The sequence below is a fragment of the Aythya ferina genome (assembly GCF_964211825.1).
Source record: "Aythya ferina genome assembly, chromosome: 1".
NCBI lineage: Eukaryota > Metazoa > Chordata > Aves > Anseriformes > Anatidae > Aythya > Aythya ferina.
In genome coordinates, this window is record NC_140296.1 from 141,066,732 (window position 1) to 141,073,720 (window position 6,989).

The 6,989-nt window shown below is 44.6% G+C and overlaps 1 long non-coding RNA gene across 1 annotated transcript; it reads right to left on the bottom strand.

Moving 5' to 3' along the window:
• Positions 1-3,524: 3,524 nt before the first annotated feature.
• On the bottom strand, positions 3,525-5,521 carry LOC311424350. The gene is made up of 2 exons (XR_014686066.1): positions 5,320-5,521; positions 3,525-5,188 (listed from the first exon to the last, which is right to left on the bottom strand). It is a non-coding gene; the product is annotated as an uncharacterized lncRNA (long non-coding RNA).
• Positions 5,522-6,989: the final 1,468 nt, after the last annotated feature.

Genomic DNA, 6,989 nt, shown 5'->3' on the forward strand with positions numbered 1-6,989 from the left:
TACCATAGTTCTCCTGGAGGTATTTCTGAAAACCCAAGTCATCAAGAATGCTGAGTTAAATTTCTAGTGGATGTCCCTTTGCATCCTATGACTAGGAGCAACCTGCAGATGCCTGCTCTCAATATTATAATATGCTTAAAGTCCCAGTAGAAGGAAATTAGGGAACTACCACGGCAGTCCTTGCCCTCATCACCAAGGCTGCCACTCTAGCCACAGCTTTGTATCCCCTCTGCTTTGACCCTGGCAGTCAAACGCTGTGTCATAGTACAAGGCTGAAAACCTTTCTGGGGCTGAATAACCCATTTCCTGATTTATGACTGCAGATATAAGACAGAAAAACTAGTACATGCAGAATTTAGGCCTTGAAACAGACACAATTTTAATATCAATACCTTATAACGGTAAGTAAGGCCCCTGCAATGCTCATTGCTAAGCTCTGGAGCTTGATAACTTGGGGCAAGGGTAGGACTGCTTGTGATAAGAGCCAAAGCATTTGTGTGCGCCAGACTGTCAGAGCATTCCTGGAGGCCAAGCGTGTGATCACTCCCTCAGAAGAACCGTGTTAGAAATACCTGGAAATCTCTGTCGAGACTGTGGCTCTCTAAGGTTTATCAATTTTTCCTATGAAATTTACAGTCTAAAGTTGAGGTAAGTCTGTGGTCTAGAAAGTGCACTATAAATCATCCCCTGGGAGGCAGGTCTCATTGCTGCATGCAGCCACGCTGAAGAACTTGTGCTTTGGTGCTGCAAAGCCCTCAGGGCTCCACAGGCAGTGATGGCCAAGGGAGCCACTCGGATTATTGCTGCTCCAGTCCTCCAAGTGTCCTCTTCCCAAAGCAGCTGTGAGGACAGAGCTTGTGCTCCCTGCCTGGGAAGTGTGTCTGGGGTATTTGCGGAGGGAAAACTTTTTGCTTTTCAACATGAAGTCACTTCTGGTTTGGAGTTTAGTGATATTTTTTATTTTTATTTTTTCATTTGACTTGGCATACATGACCATTACTGACTAGCAATGAGTCTCAAACCACCCATGTCACTGGCAGCATCCTCAGCTGCCTTTTTGAACTCCAGAAACAAAAAGGAAATATGTTGCCACCCCTGCGCATTCCCACAATAAAGCAAGACGCATATGGAGCATCAAATATGCCATGGAGAAGACCATTCTTCAGTCTGTTCCCAGCCCACTTGCCCATTATCTCATATCCCTAAAATCTAGTTTTGATGGTCACCACAGCTAACAGTGGATCAAACTGACCCTGTCCTCAAAGCAAAAAGACAGAAATCATTAGGAAGGAGCTTCCATACTGCAGCTATCCCAGATGCTCAGTGTTTAGTTTGGGAGAGCAGGGCTCTGCTTAGGAGGAAAGCAGTAACAAGATCTGTGCTAGGAGTAACCAACCCAATTTCCTAGCACAGGTGGACACAAACAGGCAGACTCCTCTGGCCCCCAGAAGGGCACAAATGTCCTACAAGTTTGGTCAGCACTAGGAGCAGTTGAGATGGACATGATGGTCACTGCTGTCTGTGCCCTGGTCAACACAGTACAATAGACAGGGCCACCCTCTCCAGCAGACCTTGCTTTCTTTCCCTCCCCTGGTACAAAAGAGCAGTGGTCAGGAAATGTGCCGTGCATCCCAGGCCAGTTCACACCTCCTTTCTCACTCCAGGCTAGGGTGGAGAGCAGGGCTCAGCTCTTTGCCCTTTTCTCACAACCCCTCATAACACAGAGCATAGTGTGGGCTCCCCTGGCCCCAGCAGATGAATTCAAAACAAGGCTGTGGCTGTGCTGTTTCCACAGCTCATCTGAAATCAGCCTAATCTTATATACAGAGGATAGAGCCCAGATGGCAGTGCTCACAGCTGTGTCTGACATGAAGGTGAGTAAGCTTAGATTTGTGAGCAAGCCACCCAGCTGGCAGGTCTGTCTGGGGGACTGCTTCAAAGTGCATGAGGGAGAAGCCCACACACCATGAGCGGATTTGGTCATCCTTATGATTACCTCCTGGGGACAGACAAGCTTCTTCTATGTTAGAGAGGCAGAGGTAACATTTTAGGAAAATGTTACACATGCTGATTCAGGTAATATCTTTTGGCCTGGAACAGCGCAATCCATAGGACTTCAAAACCTCGAGTGCATTCAAAGTGGGTGTAAAAGCTACCACAAAAGAGAGCAGAGGAATACGAGTGTCTCTTCAAATGCAGGGCTATGTGCAATACAACATCAGTCAGCCAGAAATAAAAGCTAGTGCTGTTCAGACACAGTTGTAAGGACTATAGTATGTGGATAAAAGAGGGATGTTTCACATCCTTTCAGAGACTACAGTCTCTGTAGTGGTCTTTTGTATCCCTTGGAAGAGACAGATCCCTCCAAAGACTATTCACATCATGGATGTTAGCAGATCCAGAAGAGCTCCACTGATAAGTAGAAAATTCAAGGCATTAACCCCCTCCCCCAGCCAAAATGCCACAAATCCCCCATGAGCAGCAGAGACTGTGTTCTCTTTCCTTACTGAAAGGCATTACAGGTCTTCTGGGTCCTAACAAAAGCAATACACGAAAAGGCCGTAGGTTCCTGTTTGAGGTGAAGGAATCAAGAAGCGTGTCAGTCATCAGTCCATGTCATGATAACCAACCAAGGAATGCAGGGCAGAAGACAGTACCACTTTCACCTTGCATAAACGTGTTGAGAAAGAAGAGACACCCCCTCCACACCCCTCCATAGGGCAAGAGTCTCACCCAGCACCCTGAGAGTAGGGATCAGTCCAAAGTTTTGAGAGCACATCTTCTCCTTGGGTTACAAAAATAAAATAAAATAACAGTAAGCATATAATTGTGTGTCATTCCCATCCATTTTGATGTGGAGCATCTGCCCATTTGTGTTCGGTGTTGTATTCTATTTCTCTTGGTTTAGCCAAGCATAGCATATTTATATACTAAAAAAGAATAATTAAAACAAAAAAGGCATCCCAAACCTTCTGGAAAGCAACATTTTACCCACAGTAAGAAGAATTAATCATGGACTCAGTGACTTTACCTTATTAAAAAACAAAATAAGCAGCATAGTGGTCCATGTTCCAAAGAAAATTGAATACCTGCACATTTCCAATAAGAAAATAAGCCTAGCTACAAGTACACAGTGCCCCCCAAAGAACAGACACTTCACAGCACATTTACTTATGAGTAGAAAGGAGAAAAAAAAAAAAAAAAAAAAAAAAAGGGGGGGGTTTCTGGATTGCTTTGGGAAGTAGGACATTTATATACTTTTTCTGCAGGCTAACATATGGTAAGAGAACTCTGCCCTCAGGGACACCTCCTTTCCTGAAGGTCATGCCCACTTCTCTCACACAAACTATGAACAACAGATGTGTATCTTTTTCCCCAAACACCCCTGTTTTCCACTACCAGACATGAAAAATTATGTGTAATTGAATTAGCAGCATTCAGAAAAATTGTGAGCATTCTCAAACTATCTTGATTTGAGAAAAATCAGTGCATCTGCTCAAAAACAATTGCACTGTATACACTCCTCCTTTGTAAAATTGGCTTTATTTTGAGTATTGTTTTCCAGGCAGAAAGGATGGTGCCATCATTTACTTTTGCAACCAAGCTACCAATTGCACAGCTGCTGGTACAGGCATTTTGAGGGTGAGGCATATTCCTTGGCCTTGGTTCTCCTCTCGCCTAGACTAGGGTAAACCAAGTGTCAGCCTAATAAAATCAATATTCTCTGACATATCCCATTGTTACAGCAATGTGAGAACCAGGCCCTTTGTGCTCTGATGCTAATAAACTATTCAGCTTCAGCAGTTTAGTTCAGGCAATGAGCAAAGGTTAGGTCTCGGTCATTAACTTGGACTCAAATGAAAAACAACGTTAGTGGACAAGCTTCATTCCAGTTCTATACATGTCCATGTTTGCAAACAGCGCTACTGATCTTCTCCCATGTCTCCTGTGCAGCTCTCCATGCTATAACAGAGTTCAGCACTTTCAGCTACTTCTCCACAGCCACGTGCCTAGGAATGGCAAGCCAGGGTAGAGAGCAAGGCACCTCAGGCAGCTGTAGGCAATGTTTACCCAACAAAGACCTCTGCTTCTCTACTGTAGCGGGTTTCAGTTGCGAGCTGGGAGAAACAAGAACAATAGCGAGGAAGGAATATTGCTCCCTTTTCATAGATAGGAACCAAGGTACAGAAGGGATCCATGTAAATCCAGCTTAGGTCCATGCAGGCATGCAGACATTCAGCTCTTATTTATGCAATTCGTAAGTTCCCCATCATTTGAGCACTTCAGTCCACTGTGGATCCGGTCTCAGTGACACGCAATACCATCACACTGGCAGTGTCTGGCAGAGCCAAGAAGGAGCCCAGAAGTTCTTCTCAGTCCAGAGTCAAGAGTCAAGAGACCTCCTAGTGAAAGGCTTGCTGTGCCAGGCAGCTCACATGAGGCTGCCAGCTAGCAGCTTCACTCTGAACAGCAGAGCAAGTTAGCTGAAAGAGTGCAAGGCAGGACTGCGTCCGTTAGGCATGAAGAAGCTGTGGCGCTGTGTAGGACATGGAGAAAACGTAGCAAAGTGTGTGGCAAAACAGCAGAAGACTGGTCAGATACTGCAGCAGGCCCAGAACTAAGCAGGATGAAAGCGTGGTGACTAGGGTGTACAAGAGCACCAACCCCCATTCTCACACTCCAGTTGCTGTTTCATACAGAGTGGTAGCACTGCTCTGTCCCAGCTCAGAAGTGACCAGTTGCAGCTTTGTGCTATGCTCTGAGTACGCACGTGCAATAGCACCAGTGAACAAACAAAAAACAGCAAAGTTGATGAAAGTGAGATCTCTAGTGCCCCACATCACACCCTGTTAGCCTATGCAATGCAACGGCAGAGCCATGATTAGAAGCCAAGTAGAGCTGACTGTAGCTGTGCCAAAGTAACACAGCGGTTCTGTCGAAGGAGCTACGCGTGTCAGTCAGAATACAGCCCTCCCTCAATCTTCCAGCCACACAGTCCCTCTGGACAGAACAAGCCTTTGCCACTTCCTTGGGAAAGCCAACTTTCTGTCATCACCACTGACAAGGAATCTATAGGAAAGAGGAGCAGGCACAGCAGACAGCTTCAACAGCAGTCCCAGGCATTTTCTAAGCCAAAAATTCTGTCTGCCCTTCGGTTATCCAGTGGAGGGAAGAGGAACTGCAACATCTGCCTCAAAAGAAATGAAAGAATTGGGAGCAGAAGAGAAGAGGAAACAAATGAAGAAACATTAGATAAATGGCTTATGTAGTGCCAGGGAACAAATTTGAGAATTGGATAGAGGAGTCCCTAACGCTCACCTAGCAACACACAGTGCCAAGCCATCTCGTCCCAAAGCAGTGAAAGGGATCACAAAAATAATGACTCCTCCTGTTGCAACATTGCCTGACCATCTCAGTCAGGTTCCCATGAAGCAGTCCCTCTGTTTACAGCACACAGCTGTGGGGGCCACTGGTGGGCTGGGACCCCCAGGTAGACAGATGTTCTTGCACAGGCAGGACTCCATACATGAAATCCTTGGGAAGCCCAAGACATACCATGAGCTTCTCAGAAGGAGGTAGCATTTAGTGGAATAGTGCAATGTCTTTCCCTGCCCCCTTCTCATGTGGAATGGAGGGATTGTGGCTTTTTTGCTAACTATCCAGCACAGCAGTTGTTCTTCTCCAAATCTAGACACACCCAACTTCCTTTTTAGAGTGCTGGGTAATGTCCTCTGACAGGCAATTTCCTGTAGCAGCTTCATTTAAAATAAAATTAAATATGAAATTTAAAAAGATAGCTTCCCCATACAGAAGCTTCCCTACCATATATTTTGAAATTACATTTCGTTTTACATTTCCTATCCCCTAATTTTCCCACTGTGTCTCAGTCGTCTCTATTGACATAGTAGCACGACAGAATTTCTCAGGGTGAAGCTATCGGAGGGCAGCTGGGGCTTTGAACTGCAGACAGCTATGCTATTTGTCTATATAAGCTAAGTCACTGGCACAATACATGATGAGGTAACTACAGAGGTACAAAGGAAAGAGGAGCAACAGCTCATATGTTTCTCACAGCTCTGGTCTCCAGTTTCTCTGGGCTTCAAAATGACTTTGCTTCCAAGAGATTAAATCTCTATGTTTTGCTATGCAGGTCATATAGACACTGTTTATCCTAAAACTGGGGTTGATGCAGAATGTAGCTTGCTGCTCTGAGCACTTTGTATCCAATCTACTTCAGCCTGCCCCTTGGTCAGAGGGTGAAATTGAAAGTCATAGGTTTAATTCTCTAGGCAAGGGTCACGCTTACCTGAAAAATTACTTCGTGACCTTATGGCTTTTCTGTAATCGGCGTTCATCAAGTATTTATTAAAATATTTGACCTCCTGAATAGTTTCAATTTCCCTTTGGCCCTTTCCTTCCCAGGTTCACTTTCTGTGGCACACTCTGAACTCCTGGAGTTTTATGCAAGTCCCAACACACTGACATACACACACCCAGTGCAAATGTCCTATATTTTCTTCTTATTCTTAAAGAAAATCACAGCAAGCTAATTTTTCCTTTAATTGTTCTTTTGAGACTAATTCACAGCAAGTGAGCACTATCAGCTGTAATGGGAGTGCACTAATATAAATTAAAAATACCTTATGCTAGGAGAATAATTCCCACTCAGTCCTTTGAATTTATGTTTCAAGCCCTTCTTTAAAGGATTATAGTGACCTTCCTCCAGTTCTGCATAAGGAGGAATGGAAATGTGATACTAATGTAATGTTCCTACCAGGTTTCTGGAATTCTTCGTTTGTAGGTCATGGTATCTCATCAGATACCACTTCCTCTGACAAGCCATACAATGTCAGGGAACACTGCAATGCTCCTATGTCTTTTTGCAGCAGTAACAGTAGACACAAAGATTACTTCCAGATACCCTTAATAACTCCTGTAAGGAAGCACTGTTTATCTTCTTTAACAACAGCAACAGGAACATAGCAATG